This window comes from Bos javanicus, chromosome 19, assembly GCF_032452875.1.
Source record: "Bos javanicus breed banteng chromosome 19, ARS-OSU_banteng_1.0, whole genome shotgun sequence".
Classification (NCBI taxonomy): Eukaryota; Metazoa; Chordata; class Mammalia; order Artiodactyla; family Bovidae; genus Bos; species Bos javanicus.
This window is the reverse complement of record NC_083886.1, coordinates 30,728,250-30,752,518: the sequence shown is the minus strand read 5'-3', so window position 1 is coordinate 30,752,518 and position 24,269 is coordinate 30,728,250. Positions and strand designations below refer to the sequence as shown.

At 43.6% G+C, this 24,269-nt stretch overlaps 1 long non-coding RNA gene across 1 annotated transcript; it reads right to left on the bottom strand.

Moving 5' to 3' along the window:
- Positions 1 to 4,532: 4,532 nt before the first annotated feature.
- LOC133232090 (uncharacterized) lies at positions 4,533 to 23,926 on the bottom strand. The gene is made up of 2 exons (XR_009731300.1): positions 23,246 to 23,926; positions 4,533 to 4,724 (listed from the first exon to the last, which is right to left on the bottom strand). It is a non-coding gene; the product is annotated as an uncharacterized LOC133232090 (long non-coding RNA).
- Between the last annotated feature and the right edge of the window lie 343 nt (positions 23,927 to 24,269).

Below are 24,269 nucleotides of genomic sequence, written 5' to 3'. Positions count from 1 at the left end.
AGATGGCTGGATGGCATCACTGACTCAATGGACGTGAGTCTGAGTGAACTCCGGGCGTTGGTGATGGACAGGGAGGCCTGGCGTGCTGCGATTCATGGGGTCACAAAGAGTTGGACACGACTGAGTGACTGATCTGATCTGAAGGGCTATCAACCCCTTGAAAGGCAGTCATCAACTGAGGGATGGGCTTTCAAATTGTATTTAATTTTAATGAATATAAATAGCCACAAGGGCTTAGTGGTCCTTCATTGACAATGCAGTTTGAGATTATGTAAACAATTCTTTTTTTTTTTTTTTTAACTCTTTGGTTGCCTTGGGTCTTCGTCGATGTCCACACGATTTCTCCAGCTGCAGCGCATTGGGGCTCTCTTCTTTGTGGTGCACAGGCTTCTCACTGCGGTGGCTTCTCTTGTAGCAGAACATGGGCTCTAGGTGCTTGGGCCTCAGTAGGTGCAGCGCGAAGGCTCAGTAGTTTGGTTGATCCAGGTCTTAGTTGCAGCATGCACGGGATCTTCGATCCTGGTTGCAGCATGTGGAATCTTTAGTCGTAGCATGTGGGATCTAGTTCCCTGACCAGAGACTGAACCTGGGCCCCCTGCATTGGGAGCTCGAATCTCAGCCACTGGACCCCCAGGGAAGTCCCAGAATCAAATTTACAAAGTGTTTACAATAATATTTACACCAGGAAATTTTGAGCACAGACTGGCTATCTGATACTTTTTAAGAATTACTAAAATTTCATACTGAAGTATTTACAGATAAAATAATGTGATTCTAACTTTGGAGAAGGAGACAGCAACCCACTCCAGTATTCTTGCGTGCAAAATCCCATGGACAAAGGAGCCTGGCAGGCTACAATCCATGGGGTCACAGAGTCGGACACAACTTCATGACTAAACAACAACAACATGTGCAACTTGCTTTAGATAAGGGGAGTGGGGAGTGGATGGAGGAAACAAGGTGGGTTGAAAATTGGGGTTGTTTTTGGTTTGAGGAGGGTTGGTGTTTGGTTGATATTAACAAATGTAGAAGCTGGGCAATGGGTGTACAGGCCTCTCTTAGATTAGTCTCATTACATTTTTTTTTTTAATTTTGAAAACTTTAAGAGTTTTTACTAATAAACACTGAATTGTGCACTTAAAAAAAAAGAGTTTTTAACAAAATGGGAAAGTACTCATCATAATATCCACTGGGAGGAAAAAAGCAATCTACAAAATGATAAACATACCATCAAATGGGGGATTTCTACCCATGGAATGAAAGACGTGGCCCACTGCAGTGGCTAGGAGCCCGATGGCTGAGTTCAGATTCTATGATACCCACTTGGCTTAGCAAACTTTTTTAGTTTCGATAAACCTCAGTCTCCTCATCTACAAAATGAGGCTCATACAAGAATGGATCTCTTAAAACTGCTGCAGAGATTAAATGAGCCTATTGATGAGATAATTAGCCAGTATCTGGCACACAAGTCCCATCATCACATCTGGAAATAGATTGATCAGCCGTTGCCGTTAGACCACCGTATTATCCAATTTTCCATAAAAGGGACGCCTTCCCTTTATAGTCAAGGGGGAAAATAACAGAACAGCTTCTTCTGTTATTACGTCTGTGTTCTGAAAAACTGTTAGCAAAGTAAGCTGATAATTTATCAGATGTTCTAAACTTCAGCAAAAGTAGAATTCCGGTTTATGCTTTCGATAAGTGGAATTCCCTGTGAACACCCTGTTTTGTGGCCTTTGCCACAAGACCAATTAGCAAAAGCATCTTCTGGAAGTTTCCTCTGGTCTAGGGTGGGGGTGGAGAGGGGAGTGTGGACTTGTTTCTGTGGTTCTCATTCTGGACCACAAAGCTCTCCACACTGGTAGAGAGACTTTCTTTGCTAATAATGCATACATAATTTCCCCTTTCTATTAGTTTGCATTTTTAAAGCAGTATATATCCTTCCATTGTCACCTTCTAGTTAGGAATCCCCTCCAAACCGAGAGTGGTGCTAATGAAATTTTATTTATCTTCTTTCGATAACATGAAAATCTTGCCTTATCCATTCCCTGTATCCTTCACATTGGGAGATAGACATGAAAGGCCATAAATAAAGTGTGGACCAACTGTCTTTATTTTTGCTCAAGAATAATAGCACTGTGTCTGTTACCCTGTTTCTATCTATATCACAAAGGCTGTTTTCCATTTTCTCCTATCAGTGGTAGCAAGTTCACAGAAACGAGACTAAACCAGAGACAGAGCAGGAGAGAGAATATTGGCTCACATAACTGAGAAGTCCAAGGGGTAGGGATAGCTGCAAACATGGTTTAATCCAAGGTTTCTAATGTTTTCAGGAATTTCTCTCTCTCCATCATGAGGCTCCACTTTCTGCTATACTGACTTCCCTCTCAGATTCATTATGATAAGGTAGCATTCAGAAGCTCCAAGTTTATAATCAACCATCTCAGCCACTCTAAGCAAGAAAGACTTCCCTGGTGGTGCAGTGGTTAAGACTCCATGCTTCCAATGCAGGGGAAAGCTCTCCACACTGGTCGATCCCTTTTCAGGGAACTAAGATCCCAAAAGCTGTGCTGTAAGACCAAAAAATTAAAAAAAAAAAAAAAGAAAGAAAGCGTAAAGTCAAAGTGTCAGTCGCTCAGTCCTGTCCAATTCTTTGTGACCCCATGGACTCTAGCCTGCCAGGATCCTCTGTCCATGGGATTCTCGAGGCAAGAATACTGGAGTGGGTTGGCATTTCTTCTCCAAGGGGTCTTCCTCACCCAGGGACTGAATCCAGGTCTCCTGCATTGCAGGCAGATTCCTTACTGTCTGAACCACAGTAAGACAGTAGTACTTACTGTCTTACATTAGTACTGTCTTTAGTACTAAAGTACTAAAAAAAAAGGAAAATACTAAAAAAAAAGAAGGCCTACCCCATTCCCAATCATTTGAGCAAAGTCCTAGTAACAATTCTCAATGATCTAGATCCAGTCACATAGCCAAGCTTCAAAACAGTCTTTAAGATTTTGATTGACTATTTCTGGAAGCAAAGGATGGAATCAACCCCCTTTAGCCAAATGGATGTTGAAGATGGATGGTTTTCCTTCAAAGATAAACAAACTGGTAAGAGAAGATGGCAAATGGATGCTGAGCAGACAAAAACAGCAGCTGTCCACTCCATGTCCCATAACAATGTTTTTAAATGCCTTTTGATGGCACTGGGGAATCTCCTGCCAAACACACTCTTCCCCATCTCTGTGACTCTCAGTCCTTTGCCAGGAGCCTCCTATTCCAGTATCTTGGGCTTTTGCCCAGGAAGTGAAACCCTCATCATCACCATCAACATCACCAGCTGTTCACTCCCAGAATCCTCTCCTTTCTCTTCCAAAGTCACAGTCATCAGCTGGATGAAAAGATGGAATACCACCTGTAGCCTCAAATCCTTCCAAGTCCTTCTCAGAACTTTAAACTTCCAGAGACATAATTCAGATTTCCTGTGACTGCACCACTCATCTACACATGAATCAGAAGAAGTAGGTCATGGCTGGAGATTCTAAGCAAATATTCCATCATACCTTCTTATCTGTGCTCCAAATTAAATCCTGTATCTTGGAAATTCCCTAGTGGTCCAGTGGGTAGGACCTGGTGCTGTCTGAGAACACACAAGTTCTGTTTGTTTCTTCAATACATGTACCTGGGATGATGCTGAGGCCACACTAGATGATGCATGCCCTGTTTCTACTCTTGCCCTTTCTAAGTGCCCTTAAAAAAAAGAAATACTAAGCTGAAGATAGCATTAGGAAGGGAACACCGAGGACTTCGTCTGTGATATATTTTTCAAGCTCAGAGGTGGGTATGTGAGTGCTCATTTTATGACTGACTGGTCTTCTGAAATACTTTATAAATTTAAAATTTTGCAGGTTCCAGCTCAAGCTGACAGATTGAAAAGCTAACCTGATCATATCACTCCCCAGCTTGGCTCCCCACAGCCCACAGGATGGCATCCAAGGTCCTCACAAGGCACACAAGGTCCAAGCTATGGCCCGGTCTTCCTTTCTTCCACCTGTAATGGTCTGAATGTTTGTGCCCCCTTCCCCCATTCATATGTTGAAGATCTAACTCCCAATAAGATAGTATTTGGAGGTGGGGCCTTTGGGAAGTGACTAGGGTTAGATGAGGTCATGAGGGTGGAGCCCCTATGATGGGATGAGTGTCCTTATAAGAAGAGGAGGAAAGACCAGAGCTCCCTCTCCACACCATGTGAAAACACGAGAAGGCAACCTTCTGCAAGCCAGGGAGAGCTCTCACCAGGCACTGAATCTACAGGCCCCTTGATCTTAGACTTCCCTGCCTCCAGAACTGTGAGAAATCAATGTCTGAGATATCACATTATTATGTGAAGCCCTTTCACAGCCACTGCTTCATGCATCTTGAGGTGCAACGCTCTCTCTTGACTGGGTGCTTTGAAATCTGTCTCTCTCCATTTTTCTACATGGCTAACTCCTATAAACTCATTGTATTTGGTAGAGTAGGCTAATATAGATCCCAAAATACAGTGGCTTAAAGAATATATTTATTTCTATTCATGTAGCAGTTGTGAGATGAACAATCCAGATGAATGGAAGCTTTGCTCCTCATGGTTATTCAGAAACTCAGGTTCCTTCCAGTTTCTGCTCTGCTGACCTCCCAGTCCTCAAGATCATCTGCATGATGGAAGCTGGGTCACCATCACGTGCAGATTCCATCTGCAGGGAGGAGGAAGAGAGGTTGGAGAAGGCACGTTGGGATGTTTTTTGCAGCCCAGATCCTGAAGTGGTCCACTTCATTTTCACTCATGCTATTGGTGATAACGTAGCCACATGACCACAACTAACTGCCAGGGATGCTGGGAAATGTAGTCCTTCATTGAGCAGCCATGTCCCTGCCTAGAGTTGTCTTATAATAGAAGAATGATTTTCAACAAACAATTGAAGTTCAGAGCTTGAGTCCTCTGAAGAGCCTTCTCTATTTCCAGCCTCTCTGTCTGGGTGATATTCCCTCTTGCAAACAGTGTGCTCGACAGCAGCTATCGCAATAGTTTCTTACCACTCAGCTTTACCCATCCCCCTGCTCCCAAGTGGACTATGAACACAGTGGGTGTTGCTCTGTATCCTCATTGCCTGGCATTTGATAGACAATGAACACATTTTGAATAAAAGTGTGGAGCACCAGCTACTTAATTTGCAGGGCCCAGTTCAAAATGAAAATGTAGGGTCCCCTGTTCCAAAAAGATTAGAATTTTAAGAAAAAAGCATCAGGAACTTCTCTGGCAGTTCAGTGGCTAAAATATCGTCTTTCGATGCAAGGAGCACACGTTTGATCCCTGCTTGCGGAGCTAGTATCCCATATGCCTCTGGCCAAAAGTCCAAAACACAAAACAGAAGGCATATTGTAATAAATTCAATGAAGACTTCAAAAATGGTCCACATCAAAAAAATCTTTGAAAAAAGATTGGTTGGCCCAGGCAAGACCACAATAATAGGGTCCTCCTGAATGCAGGTCCCTATACACCTACATGGGTCACATGCCCATAAAGCCAGCACTGAAATTTTGAATAAATAAATGAATACAATTGAATAGCCTGAGTCATCCTCCATAAGAAAAGTCGCATATCTGTTGTATACCATGCAATGAGTGGAGATGAATCACACTTGTCCATATTTGGGAAGCCAACCTTTGCTCTCTCTATGGGGGAAACTGACTAGAGGTCATCTTGATGGTGAGGGCATATTCCTTGTCATTGAGGGGGTAGGGACACAGCAGCTGGGGGGCTGCCAGCTCCCTGACAATCCAGATGCAGAACCTCTCGCCTTCTTTTTGTCTCCTTTCAAACAAGTCACTGCAGCAGCAGTAGTCATCATGGAAATTTTCAGAGACTCCTGGGGCTGGGGAGACCTTAGAAGTCATTGCCAAGCAGTTCTCCAGCATCTGCTCAAACACCTCCAGCGACAGGGAACTTCCTACCTCCCCAGGCAGCTCCTTCTGTTTCTGACAGCTCTGCGGATGGAGCTCTTCCTAACAGAGGAGACGAAACCTCCTAGCTCGTGACTTGCATGCACTGGCTCAGAGCCACACGGAGGAAGTGTAACCCGGCTCCCATGCCCTTCAGGTGTTTAAAGGGCTCTGACGTTCACCAGAAAGCAGGGGTTGCCAACAAGCAGAAGAGAGATGGGATATGGGCCACAGATGTATTGTGTTTGGCCCAGGCAAGATTAAATATTGGTTTTGGTTGGTTGCCAACACTGAAAAATCTGGAGGGCTCATATAAAATGGAGAATCTAAGCATCTAAAACTTGGAAGCTCCAGCAATACTGAGCTCATCCCTCAATCCTACTTGCCACTAAGGATGCTGAAGAATAGATACTGGGTAGGTGACTGTCAGTCTCCACATGGCCTGTTGCTTGGGCCTGTTGATATGGGTGCATATGCACTTGACTCACTTTCAGAATCCTTACCTTGATATTAATGTGCCCAGACTCCCTACTCTAGGAGTCAACAATGAGATGTAAACCCAGGCTTTTTAACTGGTTTCAGGTAAAGTTACTTAAAGAGTCTTTCATGCCTTTTTTTTTCCCTTCCTCCTCAGAATGTAGAGGTGTTGACTGGTGTTTCAGCAGCTACCTTGTGACATGAGGTAATCTTGAAGATGGAGGCCACATACAGCAATGTTTGTTGAAACAAACAGATGAAGCAGGATCTTGGTTCAACAATGATTATAGAACTGCCATGTCAGCTCTCTCTACTTCTGAACTTCTTTTACCAAAAATTAATAATTAAAAAAACCAAATCAAAACCAAAAAGCCAATTAAAAAACAAAACCAAAAAGCCACTAAAAAAAAAATTGGCTTTTTTCAAATTAAGTTTTTATTGTGGCAAACTCTATATATATACCAACATAGACTAATATCTACATGTAAAAGAATTAATTGAGACCTCTTACCTCACATCATATCTAAAAATTAACTCAAAATAGATCATACACCTAAACTTAAGGCTGAAACTATAAAACTCGTAGGCGAAAACATAACAGTGAAACTTCATGAAATTGGCTCAAGCAATGATTTCTTAAATATCACACAAAAAAGCATAAGCAATAGGAGAAAAAATAAATTGGACTTCATCAAAATTAAAAAACTTTTTGCTTCAAACAACACCTTCAAGAAAGTTAAAAGGCAGCCCACAGAATGGGGGAAAATATTTGCCAATCCTTTTTCTGACAAGAGACTTATATATAAAGAAGTATTACAACCAGAATATATAAAGAGGTATAAAATTTCAAATATTTTTTAGACATGATTTTAAAATGTGGAAAGGATTTGGAGAGACATTTCTCCCAAAGGAGATATACAAATGGCCAATAAGCACGTGAAAAAATGCTCAACATCATTAGCCATCAGGAAAATGCAAATCAAAACCACAATAAGATACCCACTTCACACCCACTAGGATGGCTAGAATAAAAAATAACAAGTGTTGGCAAGGATGTTGGAGAAATTGGAACCCTTGTGCATTGCTGGTGGGAATGTAAAATGGTGCAGCTGCTGTGGAAAACAGTTTGGCAGCCCCTCAAAAAGTTAAACATAGAATTACCATATGATCCAGCAATTCCACTCCTAGGTATATATCCAAAAGAAAGCAGAAACGTAGGTATTTTTATACCAATATTCAAAGCAGCATTATTCACAATAGCCAAATGGTGAAAAATAGCCCAAGTGCCCATCCACAGATGAATGGATAAACAAAATGCAGTGTATACATACAATGGAATATTATTTAACAATAAAAAAGAATGAAGAACTGGACTTCCCTGGTGGTCTAGCAGTTAAGGATCCACCTGCCAATGCCAGGGACACAGGTCCCTGGTCCAGGGAGATGCCACATGCCTCGGAGCAACTAAGCCCGTGCTCCGCAAGTGGGGCCCATGTGCCACAACTACTGAAACCCATGTGCTCTAGGGGCCGAGAGCCACAACGAGAGAAGCCACCACAATAAGAAGCCCATGCGTCACAGGTAGAGAGCAGTCCCTCCTTGCCACAACTGAGAAAGCCCACGCACAGCAAGACCCAGCACGGCCAAGACATAGATAAATATGTATTTCTAATGAAGCACTGATACATGCTACAGACGGATGAACCTAGAAAACACTATGTTAAGTGAAAGAAGCCAAATTAAAGATCACATATTATAGGAATCCTTTTATATAAAATGTCCAGAACACGCAAATCTATGGAGACAGAATGGAGATTACAGGTTGCCAGGAGCTGAGAAGAGGAAGAAAGGGGAGTGACAGTTAATGGTAAGGGACTTCTTTGGGAGTTGATAAGAATGGTCTAAATTTAGATTGTGATGATGATTACTCAGCTCTGCAAACTAAAAATCACTGCACTGTACATTTAACATAGGTGAATTTTATGGTATGTAAATTATGTCCAATTCTTGTTAACTTCATGTTCTTCAGCAACATATTGGATCTTTCTCTCTGTTGCTTCATCTGTGAAATGGGAATAATAACCCATCAGCTATGTGAATTGAAAAGATGACATATAGATAGATTTATAAGGTACCTCACTCAATGTCTGACATGGAATAGGCACTCCACAGCGGTGGTTCCCATCTTGGCCATGCTTTATTAGTAAATATGAAATTGTGTTAATCTTGAATCAGCATCTTCTTAATCATAAAAGATTCAGCTCTTTTTATTATTACTGTTTTGATTTTAAGGAATGGACTCATTTCCCTAAGTGTACTATCTTTATATACTAGTGATAATAAGAATCACTAACATAAATAATAACATTTCATGCAAAGATTGGCTCAATAAAGGATAGAAATGGTATGGACCTAACAGAAGCAGAAGATATTAAGAAGAGGTGGCAAGAATATACAAAAGAACTATACAAAAAAGATCTTCATGACCCAGATAATCACGATGGTGTGATCACTGACCTAGAGCCAGACATCCTGGAATGTGAAGTCAAGTGGGCCTTAGGAAGCATCACTATGAACAAAGCTAGTGGAGGTCATGGAATTCCAGTGGAGCTATTCCAAATCCTGAAAGATGATGCTGTGAAAGTGCTGCACTCAATATGCCAGCAAATTTGGAAAACTCAGCAGTGGCCACAGGACTGGAAAAGGTCAGTTTTCATTCCAATCCCAAAGAAAGGCAATGCCAAAGAATGCTCAAACTACCGCACAATTGCACTCATCTCACACGCTAGTGAAGTAATGCTCAAAATTCTCCAAGCCAGGCTTCAGCAATATGTGAACCATGAATTTCCAGATGTTCAAGCTGGTTTTAGAAGAGGCAGAGGAACCAGAGACCAAATTGCCAACATCCACTGGATCATGGAAAAAGCAAGAGAGTTCCAAAAAAACATCTATTTCTGCTTTATTGACTATGCCAAAGCCTTTGACTGTGTGGATCACCACAAATTGTGGAATCTGAAAGAGATGGGAATACCAGACCACCTGACCTGCCTCTTGAGAAATCTATATACAGGTAAGAAAGCAACAGTTAGAACTGGACATGGAACAACAGACTGGTTCCAAATAGGAAAAGGAGTACGTCAAGGCTGTATATTGTCACTCTGCTTATTTAACTTCTATGCAGAGTACATCATGAGAAACGCTGGGCTGGAAGAAGCACAAGCTGAAATCAAGATTGCCGGGAGAAATATCAATAACCTCAGGTATGCAGATGACACCACCCTTATGGCAGAAAGTGAAGAGGAACTCAAAAGCCTCTTGATGAAAGTGAAAGTGGAGAGTGAAAAAGTTGGCTAAAAGCTCATCTTCAGAAAACAAAGATCATGGCATCTGGTCCCCTCACTGCATGGCAAATAAATGGGGAAACGGGAAACAGTGGAAACAGTGGCAGACTTTATTTTGGAGGGCTCTAAAATCACTGCAGATGGTGACTGCAGCCATGAAATTAAAAGATGCTTACTCCTTGGAAGAAAAGTTATGACCAACCTATATAGCATATTCAAAAGCAGAGACATTACTTTGCCAACAAAGGTCCGTCTAGTCAAGGCTATGGCTTTTCCTGTGGTCATGTATAGATGTGAGAGTTGGACTATAAAGAAAGCTGAGCACCCAAGAATTGATGCTTTTGAACTGTGGTGTTGGAGAAGACTCTTGAGAGTCCCTTGGACTGCAAGGAGATCCAACTAGTCCATCCTAAAGGAAATTAGTCCTGAATGTTCATTGGAAGGACTGATGCTGAAACTCCAATACTTTGGCCACCTGATGTGAAGAGCTGACTCATTTGAAAAGACCCTGATGCTGGGAAAGATAGAAAGCGAGAGGAGAAGGGGATGACAGAGGATGAGATGGTTGGATGGCATCACCAACTCGATTAACTTGAGTTTGGGTAGACTCCGGGAGTTGGTGATGGACAGGGAGGCCTGGCGTGCTGCAGTCCATGGGGTTGCAAAGAGTCGGACACACCTGAGCAACTGAGCTGAACTGAACTGCTTGTAACAATAATGAACATTAACCGAAAACTAGCTCTGCAGCGGATACTGTACTAAGGGTTTTTAATATCTCGTTTCATCTTCTCAGCCTCATTGTGTGTTAGGAATTACCTTAGAGAAGAGAAAACTCAGGTTGAGTTCAATTTACTCCCTACAAGTTCCCACAACAAGCAAATGGCTGGGCTGGGATGCTAGGCCCACCCGCTTAGTTCCAGAGCCTTTCCTGTCTGGCTTCTCTATCTACTCAATCCTCTGCCTCTAGCCCACCTAGTTCCTCTCTTTCCTAAAGAGCTCCACTGCTGCTGCCTTCAGGGCAGCTTGTAACCTGGGAGGCAGTGGTTAGGGGTTGGGCAGGAGAGGAAGAGGGGGAGGGGGAGGAACAGGGAGAGATGGGGAGAGGGCAAGCAGGAGAGAGAGGGTAGGAGCAGAACAGAAGTCACAGTCTGCTGTAACCTGATCTCAGGAGTGAGGACCCTCAGATCAGATCAGTCGCTCAGTCGTGTCCAACTCTTTGTGACCCCATGAATCGCAGCACCAGGCCTCCTTGTCCATCACCAACTCCTGGAGTTCACTCAGACTCACGTCCATTGAGTCAGTGATGCCATCCAGCCATCTCATCCTCTGTCATCCCCTTCTCCTCCTGCCCCCAATCCCTCCCAGCATCACAGTCTTTTCCAATGAGTCAACTCTTCGCATGAGGTGGCCAAAGTACTGGAGTTTCAGCTTTAGCATCATTGCTTCCAAAGAAATCCCACGGCTGATCTCCTTCAGAATGGACTGGTTGGATCTCCTTGCAGTCCAAGGGACTCTCAAGAGTCTTCTCCAACACCACAGTTCAAAAGCATCAATTCTTCGGCGCTCAGCCTTCTTCACAGTCCAACTCTCACATCCATACATGACCACTGGAAAAACCATAGTCTTCACTAGATGAACCTTTGTTGGCAAAGTAATATCTCTGCTTTTGAATATGCTATCTAGGTTGGTCATAACTTTCCTTCCAAGGAGTAAGCGTCTTTTAACTTCATGGCTGCAGTCACCATCTGCAGTGATTTTGGAGCCCAGAAAAATAAAGTCTGACACTGTTTCCACTGTTTCCCCATCTATTTCCCATGAAGTCATGGGACCGGATGCCATGATCTTTGTTTTCTGAATGTTGAGCTTTAAGCCAACTTTTTCACTCTCCTCTTTCCCTTTCATCAAGAGGCTTTTGAGTTCCTCTTCACTTTCTGCCATAATGGTGGTGTCATCTGCATATCTGAGGTTATTGATATTTCTCCCGGCAATCTGGATTCTAGCTTGTGTTTCTTCCAGTCCAGCGTTTCTCACGATGTACTCTGCATAGAAGTTAAATAAACAGGGTGACAATATACAACCTTGACAAACTCCTTTTCCTATTTGGAACCAGTCTGTTGTTCCATGTCCAGTTCTAACTGTTGCTTCCTGACCTGCATACAAATTTCTCAAGAGGCAGATCAGGTGGTCTGGTATTCCCATCTCTTTCAGAATTTTCCAGTTTATTGTGATCCACACAGTCAAAGGCTTTGGCATAGTCAATAAAGCAGAAATAGATGTTTTTCTGGAACTCTCTTGCTTTTTCCATGATCCAGCGGATGTTGGCAATTTGATCTCTGGTTCCTCTGCCTTTTCTAAAACCAGCTTGAACATCAGAAAGTTCACGGTTCACATATTGCTGAAGCCTGGTTTGGAGAATTTTGAGCATTACTTTACTAGCATGTGAGATGAGTGCAATTGTGCCGTAGTTTGACCCTTACTCCCCCTCTTTTTCTTAAGAGTCACCGGGTGGGGCTTAGGAGGCAGGAGATGCAAGAGACAAGGGTTTGATCCCTGGGTCAAGAAGACCCCCTGGAGAAGGAAATGGCAACCCACTCCTGTATTTTTTGTCTGGAACATCCCATGGACAAAGGAGCCTATCGGGCTACAGCCCAGGGGGTTGCAAGACTGAGCACGCACACAATGCACACAATGAGCTTGGGAGCAGATCCTTCCCCAGTTGAGCCTGAAATGACTTTGGCCTGAGCCAACATCTTGGTTAAGCTTATGGGACTCCCTGAGCCAGGGAACCTTGCTAAGTCTCACCAGGATTCCTAATTCACAGAAACTGAAAGATAATGTGTGTCTTGAGTTGCTTCATTTCAGAGTAATTATTATGGAAAAACAGGTAACTAATCGAACCACTGACTAGAGACTTCCCTAGATATACCCTTCATCTGTGCCTTTAACTTCCAGCACCATATTAAAGAGCTCTTCTACTAAACACCCCCTGGGGAAGACCAAAGGGCTTTATGCAAGATACACTGGAGCACAGCCAAGGACCATTGTATTGCCAATCTGTGGGAAGGAGGCTTATTCTTTTAGGAGTATGTTCTCAACCAGGGGCAAAAATTGGTTCTCAGGAGGTAGAAGAATCTTACCCTTTGTACATATAAAGCACAGATATGTGTACAATACATAAGCAGACATACAATATATCCATGGTATTAACATTTCACGGGATTGGGGAGGGGTGGATAATGGTAATAAAAAGTTGAGAAAACACTGCTTTGGGATGACAAACCTGGCTGCCTGTGCAGGCGAAGAACTGCGGTGAAGAACAGGACAGCAGAAGCAGGAGGAAGCAGGGCAGGAGATCAAGAAAGCCCTAATAAGAAGACTTCTAGAAGCCTGCTTGGGGCCTGCCTCTCCCGGGGGTACTTCTGACATCCTGAACTTCTCCGTCGTGGAATTTAGCACACTGTTTTAATTTCCTTTTCTGCTGCTGCTGCTGCTGCTAAGTCGCTTCAGTCGTGTCTGACTATGTGCAGCCCCATAGATGGCAGCCCACTAGGCTCCTCTGTCCCTGGGATTCTCCAGGCAAGAATACTGGAGTGGGTTGCCATTTCCTTCTCCAATGCATGAAAGTGAAAAGTGAAAGTGAAGTCGCTCAGTCGTGTCCGACTCTTCGTAACCCCATGGACTGCAGCCCACCAGGCTCCTCCGTCCATGGGATTTTCCAGGCAAGAGTACTGGAGTGGGGTGCCATTGCCTTCTCCAATTTCCTTTTCACTTGTCAGTAAATCTGTAGAAGATAGGGACTGAGCCAGCCTAGGCCTGGCACATAATAGGAGGTCAAATAAAGACTGGCCACAGCTGGTGGTGCCCTGGGCCGTGTCTTCCCAGGCTCAGGACTCCCCGCTAGGCACCTGCATCCCCCCAACCTACCCCCAGTTGGGGTTGCTGACCTCACAGACCCAGGAAATCTGACCACCACAATGTAACTTCTGCAATTTCTGGACAATGTGAAAGATCCCATTGCTTTATGGTAATACTTCATGAACAGGATCAACTCTAAGGTAATAAATAGGTAATCAAACAACCACAGGACAACTCAAACCCACTTAAATTTGGGATGAGAACCAGGTTAGAGGTGAGCTGAGCATCCACCTTGGTCTTCCTCTGAAGACTCAACCTGCTGTGACTCAGATCAATATCTTGGCACCAACACTCATGGGTTGGGGAGCCTTAAGAAAGTGTATTAACTTCGCTATGCCTCAGTTTTCACATTTATAAAATAAGAGTAATTATAGTTCCTCCTCATAGGGTTGTTGAGAAACAAAATGAAGTGATGCATGTAAAATACTTTGAATGTTGCCTAGTATACAGTAGGAGAAGTGAAGTCACTCAGTCATGTCCAACTCTTTGCGACCCCGAAGACTATAGCCTATCAGGCTCCTCTGTCCATGGGATTTTCCAGGCAGGAGTACTGGAGTGGGTTGCCATTGCCTTCTTTAAGTGCTCCATAAATGTTACCTCCAGGCTTCCCTGGTGGCTCAGTAGTAAAGAAGGTACCTGCCAATGCAGAAGTCATGGGTTCAATCCCTGATCTGGGAAGATCCCACATGTCACAGAGCAACTAAGCTTGTGAGCTGCAGCTACTGAAGCTCTCATGCCCTAGAGCCTGTGCTCCACAAAAAATAAAAGCCATCGCAATGGGACGCCCTTCCAACACAACTAGAGAGTAGCCTTCACAGCAAGAAAGACCCAGCATAACCAAAAATAAAAATAAATAAAATTTTATTTTAAAAAGATCAGATGATTTTCAAAAAAATGTTACCTCCATTGATTAATGGGTCCCCTCATAGTAAGTGCTCTCACATATTATGGTGGCAGGCTCAGAGTGTATATTTCCTGCTCCAAAGTTATTCTCTCCTTTCTTCCTTGCTGGTAGAAATGGCTTCCCATGTTAGCTTTCAGAAATGCTGGACATTCATTTCCCGATTCCCTCCTAGCAAGAGATAACCATGGGCCAGTTCTAACCAATAAGGTATGAAGGGAATCTATTAGAAGTGTCTGAGAAATGTTTCCTCCTTGATAAGAGAAACATTTGAAAATATTCCTCTCCTTTTGCTTCCCTGGTGGCTCAGAGGTTAAAACGTCTGCCTGCAATGCAGGAGACCTGGGTTCGATCCCTGGGTCTGGAAGATCCCCTGGAGAAGGAAATGGCAACCCACTCCAGTATTCTTGCCTGGAGAATCCCATGGACGGAGGAGCCTGGTGGGCTACAGTCAACGGGGTTGCAAAGAGTCGGACACGACTGAGCAACTTCACTTTCACTTCCACTTCATGCTTTGAATGATCTGGTGATGTGATGCCTGGCACTGAAGCAGTCATTTTGTCAACATGAGGGTAGAGTCACATGAATAGCAAAGACCTGGACTCATGCTGATATCATTGATCTTACCCTGGAACCACCTACCTCCCACCTTCTGTTTAACTAGGACAATTCAAAACCTTTCATTTTAAAGCTGCTATGTCTCACTTTCTGTTATTTATAACCAAAAGTGTCTTACACGTCTTGCGAGTTTCTTACTTGTCTTACAAGGAGCTTAAGTAATATCGTAAGTTAAGGAATCCTTATAACATAACTCGACCCTGTGACAGACGTATTGTTCCTATTTCATAGGTGAAGGAGCTAAAAGCAACATGGCAGGAGTCTCAAAGATAAATTACTTAACTTAATCCTTATAAAAACTCTGTGAGGTAAGTCTTATCTCTATTGATAGATTTCTTCACAGGTTCAGAAGGTTTAAAAAAGTGCCAATTTCACATAATTAATAAATGAAGAGTCAAGACTTAAAAACCCAAATGTAAATACAACATTCTTCCCAATGTTCTTTGGGGCTACTGCTCAGCGCCCACATCTTTCTGGACATTGTATTCCACTGCCAATGCTGAATAAGTAAAAGTTCAGTAACACTAATTCAGGTCATGTCAACCTGAACGTAATTATGTTCATCGCTTAGAAAAGAGCATTTGCTAACTAAATATTAGCCATAATAAGGAAGAATGGTGGCGACGGCTAGATGAAATTCACAGTCTGAAGACCCATGTGCCAATGTATATTTCTGTCTTTAGGCTCTTGGAGAATTTATATTCCTGATCCACACTTCAATTGGTAATTGCCCAGCGTCTGTTCTTTTTAAATCTTTATTATTTTTTATTCTCTCCCAGATGTTGATTTGAGCGGCAGTGATTTCAGAATTTCAGTGAGAGGTCCAGCTGCTGGGTTTGGGACGTGTCCATGTTTTGTTTCTTTTCAATCCTTCAACTTGAATTTATGATGAGGTTTTGATGAATAGTACCCTTCTCCAGCCCTGCCCTCTTTGCATGTGTCTGAGTCTGCGATATCGTTGGTCTAATTATGCGGATGTGTCTCTTGCTGGAAAATTTATGTGATGACTGTTGCCAAGAACTAGGAGCCAGAACCAGGGATTTGTGGTCTAAACATCCTTGATGCTACTCTGGGCAGTATATTCAAAGTCAAGTCAGGGAGACCAGGTAGCTAGTTAATTGAGGGCGCTAGCAGCTGAGAGTTTGAGAAAGTGTCAGCCCTTCCGCAAACTGCAAACTTATGACAGAAATCAAGGATCTGGAAGGTCAATCAAGATAGGAGCAAAGGAAGGGAGTGGGTATAGGAATGGAGGGAGAGAAAAGCTGGGATGTGTGGGTGTGTGCGTGCTCAGCTGTGTCCAACTCTTTGCAGCGCCTCTGTCCATAGGATATTCCAGGCAACAATACTGGAGTGGGTTGCCATTTCCTCCTCCAGGGGATCTTTCCGATCCAGGGATCAAACCCTTGCCTCTTGCATCTCCTGCACTGGCAGGCAGATTCCTTACCACTGTGCCACCTGGGAAGCCCCAGTGGGTGGGCGTATTTACTATCTTTACATAGACCGTGCTTCACAGTTTGGGCCTTGGTCACCCTGAGACAGCTGGCACTATCAAATAAGCTTGGCTAGGTTCACTCACTTCTTGGCTTTCCAACTCATTTTTAAGTTCCTTGAAGTCAGAATCTATTCTAGTGATCTCTCTCTTGCCGTATAACAAGTCACTCCAATATTCAGTGGCTTAAAATAAAGATAGTCATTTCTATGAGTCAGGAATTCAGGATGTTCTCAGTTGGGTAGCCTCACCCCTTCCTCCACTATCCTCCCGGTCCAAGGGACTCTCAAGAGTCTTCTGCAGCACCACAATTTGAAAGCATCAATTTTTGGCTTCATTCAGAGCTGTTTTGGCCACCTGATGCGAAGAACTGACTCACTAGAAAAGACCCTGATGCTGGGAAAGATTGAGGCCAGGAAGAGAAGGGGACGACGGAGGCTGAGATGGTTGGGTGGCATCACCAACTCGATTGACTTGAGTTTGAGCAAGCTCTGGGAACTGGTGATGGACAGGGAAGCCTGGCATGCTGCAGTCCATGGGGGTCACAAAGAGTCGGACACCACTGAACTGAACTGAACTGTTCCTCTCTCCCCTCCCCCACTAGGCAATAAACTCCATGAAGGCAGGGATTTTTGCTTCTTTTGTAAACTGTACTCACCATTGTTGCCAGGCAGAAGCCCAAGTTCAGTGTTACCAGAGCTTCTGATTTTCCAAGAGAAATTACGTAGCTGTATTTTTACGTCAAATATGATGTTTCAGTACTGGTATGTAATAAAATTTTTCAACAATATTGCACTGGCTAAGTAACTTAGAACCATGGATCTCTAGTTTATGGTCTCTGGCCTTGTGTAAAGAGGCAGTAGCCAGGTTTGGAAAGCAGGCTCAGAAAGGACAAAGCTCTTGTCCTTTCTGAAGGTGGGATGGAGTGGGGCTTGGTGGGGGTCCCCCAAAGGCCCCGGATTGACAAGTTTAATGATGGCCACTAGGGGGAGCTCCCCACTACCTCCTTCAGATCACACCAGCCCTGTCTCCACTCCCAGGGAGGAAGCCCTTTGATGGAACCCAAACAGGAAAACATGGGCAGGAGGTCCCCAAAGGGAGGCACATCTGGTGTGACAAGCAAAGTGGTCCAAGATTCTGGGGTCCACGTGGCCGGATCTGTTCAGTCTTCTCTTGGGACCTCTCTTGAGCCCTCCCTGTGTTAGAATTTTTCTGGCTCTTCAGGTTGGATTCCAGCTTCTCAAGCCCTAAGTGTCCAGATGTGCCTGGGCAGTGTCCTCCTGCAACGCTGGGCAGGGGTAAGGTGAGGCCAGTAACAGAAGAGACGGGAAGGCCCAAGCTGGGCCTGGACACAAGCTTCAGTGAACAAACTAGAGGGACTGAATAGCTTCTTCATGAACCACCATCAAGGGCACAGGCTGCTGGTCAAGAAGAGCTGGACTCAGGGACTTGGCCTAAGGTCCTTCTGTCTCGTAATTACCAACAACCTCATGAGGGACGTGGTATCTCCATTTTTATAGACAAGGACAAGTGACCAGAGAAGTGACAAACCCAAGACCACACAGCTGTGAGTGGTGGGCTTTGATTCAAACCCAGCGCTGTCTGACACCAGAGCCCAGCTTCTGTCCGTCCCACACCTCTGCCCAGGAGAGCGGCATGAGTGGCTCAGGAAGCAATCAGACTCCAAGGACCAGAGAGACCTACAAAGCCCCAGAGTCCATCACCCCACTGGACTTGGGACTTTTTTTTTTTTTTAATATTCTAAGACAGAAAATCAATTTATTTTATTTAACTATTGCTTGTTATAAACATGATAGTTTAGGGAACATTTAGCAAAAAAAAATTGAGGCAAATTCTATATGCTTCCAGTGGTGCTGAGTTATCAATGAAGTTGATCAATGAAGTTAGGCTACCCCCTCACAACATATTAAAAAATAAACTCTTAATGGCTTAAAGATTTCAAAGCAAGACATGACACCGTAAAACTCCTAGACAAGAACATAGACAAAACATTCTCTGACATAAATCGTACCATGGTTTTCTTAGGTCAGTCTCCCAAGGCAATAGAAATAAAAGCAGAAATAAACAAATGAGACCTAATCAAACGTACAAGCTTTTGTACAGCAGAAGAAACCGTAAACAAAAATGAAAAGACAACCTACAGATCAGGAGAAAATATTTGCAAATGATGCAACCGACAAGGGCTTAATTTCCAAAATATACGAGCAGCTCCTAAAATTCAATACCAAAAAAACAAACCACCCAATCGAAAAATGGGCAGAAGACCTAAATAGACATTTCTCCAAAGAAAACATCATGCTCATGCTTAGTCAGCTCAGTCATGTCCGACTCTTTGTGACCCTTTGGACTGCAGCCCGCCAGGCTCCTTTGTAAATGGGATTTTTCAAGCAAGAGTACTAGATCAGATCAGATCAGATCAGTCCCTCAGTCGTGTCCGACTCTTTGTGACCCCATGAATCACAGCACGCCAGGCCTCCCTGTCCATCACCAACTCTCGGAGTTCACTCAGACTCACGTCCATCGAGTCAGTGATGCCATCCAGCCATCTCATCCTCTGTCGACCCCTTCTCCTCCTGCCCTCAATCCCTCCCAGCATCACAGTCTTTTCCAATGAGTCAACTCTTCACATGAGGTGGCCAAAGCACTGGAGTTTCAGCTTTAGCATCATTGCTTCCAAAGAAATCCCAGGGCTGATCTCCTTCAGAATGGACTGGTTGGATCTCCTTGCAGTCCAAGGGACTCTCAAGAGTCTTCTCCAACAACACAGTTCAAAAGCATCAATTCTTCGGCGCTCAGCCTTCTTCACGGTCCAACTCTCACATCCATACATGACCACTGGAAAAACCATAGCCTTGACTAGACGAACCCTTGTTGGCAAAGTAATGTCTCTGCTTTTGAATATGCTATCTAGGTTGGTCATAACTTTCCTTCCAAGGAGTAAGCGTCTTTTAACTTCATGGCTGCAGTCACCATCTGCAGTGATTTTGGAGCCCAGAAAAATAAAGTCTGACACTGTTTCCACTGTTTCCCCATCTATTTCCCATGAAGTCATGGGACCGGATGCCATGATCTTCGTTTTCTGAATGTTGAGCTTTAAGCCAACTTTTTCACTCTCCACTTTCCCTTTCATCAAGAGGCTTTTGAGTTCCTCTTCACTTTCTGCCATAAGGGTGGTGTCATCTGCATATCTGAGGTTATTGATATTTCTCCCGGCAATCTTGATTCCAGCTTGTGTTTCTTCCAGTCCAGCGTTTCTCATGATGTACTCTGCATAGAAGTTAAATAAGCAGGGTGACAATATACAGCCTTGACGTACTCCTTTTCCTATTTGGAACCAGTCTGTTGTTCCATGTCCAGTTCTAACTGTTGCTTCCTGACCTGCATACAGACTTCTTAAGAGGTAGATCAGATGGTCTGGTATTCCCATCTCTTTCAGAATTTTCCACAGTTTATTGTGATCCACACAGTCAAAGGCTTTGGCATAGTCAATAAAGCAGAAATAGATGTCTTTCTGGAACTCTCTTGCTTTTTCCATGATCCAGCGGATGTTGGCAATTTGATCTCTGGTTCCTCTGCCTTTTCTAAAACCAGCTTGAACATCAGGAAGTTCATGGTTCACATATTGCTGAAGCCTGGCTTGGAGAATTTTAAGCATTACTTTACTAGCATGTGAGATGAGTGCAATTGTGCGGTAGTTTGAGCATTCTTTGGCATTGCCTTTCTTTGGGATTGGAATGAAACCTGACCTTTTCCAGTCCTGTGGCCACTGCTGAGTTTTCCAAATTTGCTGGCATATTGAGTGCAGCACTTTCACAGCATCATCTTTCAGGATTTGGAATAGCTCAGCTGGAATTCTATCACCTCCACTAGCTTTGTTCATAGTAATGCTTTCTAAGGCCCACTTGACTTCACATTCCAGGATGTCTGGCTCTAGGTGAGTGATCACACCATCATGATTATCTGGGTCATGAAGATCTTTTGTACAGTTCTTCTGTGTATTCTTGCCACCTCTTCTTAATATCTTCTGCTTCTGTTAGGTCCATACCATTTCTGTCCTTTATCGAGCCCATCTTTGCATGAAATGTTCCCTTGGTATCTCTAATTTTCTTGAAGAGATCTCTAGTCTTTCCCATTCTGTTGTTTTCCTCTATTTCTTTGCACTGATCGCTGAAGAAGGCTTTCTTACCTCTTCTTGCTATTCTTTGGAACTCTGCATTCAGATGTTTATATCTTTCCTTTTCTCCTTTGCTTTTCACTTCTTCTTCTTTTCACAGCTATTTGTAAGGCCTCCCCAAACAGCCATTTTGCTTTTTTGCATTTCTTTTCCATGGGGATGGTCTTGATCCCTGTCTCCTGTACAATGTCACGAACCTCATTCCATAGCTCATCAGGCACTCTATCTATCAGATCTAGGCCCTTAAATCTATTTCTCACTTCCACTGTAGAATCATAAGGGATTTGATTTAGGTCATACCTGAATGGTCTAGTGGTTTTCCCTACTTTCTTCAATTTAAGTCTGAATTTGGCAATAAAGAGTTCATGATCTGAGCCACAGTCAGTTCCTGGTCCTGTTTTTGCTGACTGTATAGAGCTTCTCCATCTTTGGCTGCAAAGAATATAATCAACCTGATTTCAGTGTTGTCCATCTGGTGATGTCCATGTGTAGAATCTTCTCTTGTGTTGTTGGAAGAGGGTGTTTGTTATGACCAGTGCGTTTTCTTGGCAAAACTCTACTAGTCTTTGCCCTGCTTCATTCTGTATTCCAAGGCCAAATTTGCCTGTTACTTCAGGTATTTCTTGACTTCCTACTTTTGCATTCCAGTCCCCTATAGAGTAGGTTGCTATTTCCTCCTCCAGGGGATCTTCCTGACCCAGGGATCAAACCTGTGTCTCCTGCATTGCAGGCAGATTCTTTACTCACTGAACCATTGGGGAAGCCCCAAAGAAAGCATACAGACAGCCAAAATGCACATGAAAAGATGTTCAACATCACTAATTATCAGAGAAATGTACATCAAAACTACAGTGAGGTACTATTTCACACCATTCAAAATGGCCATCATTAAAAAGTCCACAAATAAAAAAATGCTGGCAAAGGTGTGGTGAAAGGGAACCCTCCTGCACCGTTGGTGGGGATGTAAGTTGGTGCAACCACTATGAAGAAAATATGGAGGTTCCTTAAAAAACTAAAAATAGAACTACCATGTGATTTAGCAATGCCACTCTTGGGCATGTATCTAGACAAAATTATAACTCAAAATGACACATGCATCCATATGTTCACAGCCGCACTATGTGCCATAGCCAAGACATGGAAGCAACCTAAATGACTGTCAACAGATGAATGGATACAGAAGACAGATAAATAAAGAAAGAAGGTATATATATACAGTGGAGTACTACTCAGCCATAAAAAAGAATGTAATCATGCCATTTTCAGCAACACAGATAGACCTAGAGATTATCGTACTAAAAAAGGAAGTCAGAAAGAGACATTTAAATACCATATGATATCACGTATATGTGAAATCTAAAATGCGCCACAAGTGAACCTATCTTTGAAACAGACACAGACTCACAGACATAGAGAACAGATTGCCAAGCAGAGGGGGGCTGGATTGGGAGTTTAGGATCAGCAGATGCAAACTATTATATATAGAATGAATAAAGCAGGGTCCTACTGTATAGCACAAGGAGCTATAGTCAAAGTCCTGTGACAAACCATAATGGAGAAGAATATGAAAAAGGATGTGTATATATGTGTAACTGAGTCACTCTGCTGTGCAGCAGAAATTAACACAACATTGCAAATCAACTACAGTTTAATAAAAAATTCTATATGCTTCCTGCATAATATATAGTGAGATCAATCCCACTTTATCATATGTAAATGTAGATAATGTTCAAACTTCTTTTTTATTTTATCTTTTGAGACCAATCTTTATTGCTTCAAACTATTGGTCACTAGTGAAAGGTCCTGGAATAAATCTAGCATAATATCCCGCCCCACGTGTCTCTGACCAGCTCTGATCAGAACTTTGTCTCCCTATAAGGTTACACACCAGCTTCTGCACCACTTAATCCTCTTTCCCTAAGGAGGTCTCCTGCATTTGACCAAAGTCCTCAGTGCAGGAACCAAGCCCTCCTATCCTCCTAAACAGCACATCTTTCATTTAAAAGCACCAGGGTGTAGAGAAAGGAGTTTCCCAGGTGGTGCTAGTGGTAAAGAAACTGCAGGAGACGTAAGAGATGGTTGTTCAATCCCTGGGTCAGGAAGATCCCCTGGAAGAGGACATGGCAACCCACTCCAGTATTCTTGCCTGGAGAATCCCATGGACAGAGGAGCCTGGTGGGCTACAGTCTATGGGGTCTCAAAAGAGTCAGACATGACTGAAGCAATTTAGCATGCATGCATTTTAGAGACAAGACTGGGATTTAAATCAGGATCAGTGGGTGCCAGGAGGTGAGCAGGAAATGGGGGAGGCAGGTTTGTCCAGCGCCAGCATCTCTTACCTGATGAGCCCCAAGAAGATCAAGGTCAAAGAAAGTTCTTCAGGGGTGTTTCCTGGTAGCCTAGTGGCCAGGATTCCGTGCTTTCACTGCTATAACACAGGTTCAATCCCTGGTTGGGGACCTGAGATCCTGTAAGCCTTGGGGCTAGGCCAGAAAAAAAAAAATAAAAAGAAAGGTCGTCAAGCCTCATCTTTGTAGGCGTTTTGAACAAGCTTGCCTGCCAAGGTTCTCAGCCTTTGCTCTGGAGCAAGAGCTAACACTGGTCTGGCTTCCTTCTGGCCAGCTGCAGACTGTCAGGCAGGCCTCTCCCCCAGAGCTCCCCAGCTCTTCTGGTCTGCTCTTGTCCGCTTGGCCAAAGGAGACATCACTTGCTGGTGCCACTGGAATCAGAGCAATTACAGGCCCCTGCAGATGCGCTGGGGGTGCGGTGGGCGTGGGGGTTGAGCAGGCCGGAAGGGATCAAAGCTGATGGAGACAGAGTCTGTCTCACCCACTCGCCCCGCCTGCACACTTTCACTCCCTCGCGGAGTTACACGAGTTCAGTTGACAAACCCTCCTTCCAGAAAGTCTCCCAAGAGAACGCACTAATCAGATCCCACGAGAAGTTGTTCCAGCACCTTTCTTCCCTGAAACGCCATCATCCTGGGTCTAATGTACTGATTATGCAATAAGAAAATGTCTTCATTAATTTCGTAAGTAAAGCACATTAGCCTACTTTGGAACTCATGCTTCCTTGTGAAATCATGAATAATATCAGTTCCTGTTCCTAAATGGAACCCATAAGGAAAATCAAGAATAATTACTGTGTTTATTAACATTCGGTGATTAACATTTCAAAAGCAATTTAAATAAATACAGTGCAAATCTGAGAGGGGGCCCCATGGTAGGGATCTGTATGGAGTAGAACCACATTCATTGGAACCTGGGAAATTTAAAATTCTTATTTTTCAAGGTGGCTGTCGCTGACCTAGGACCAAGGAATCTGTCCAAAGATCTCAGGCTGTGGGGGATGAGATGGGTCCAG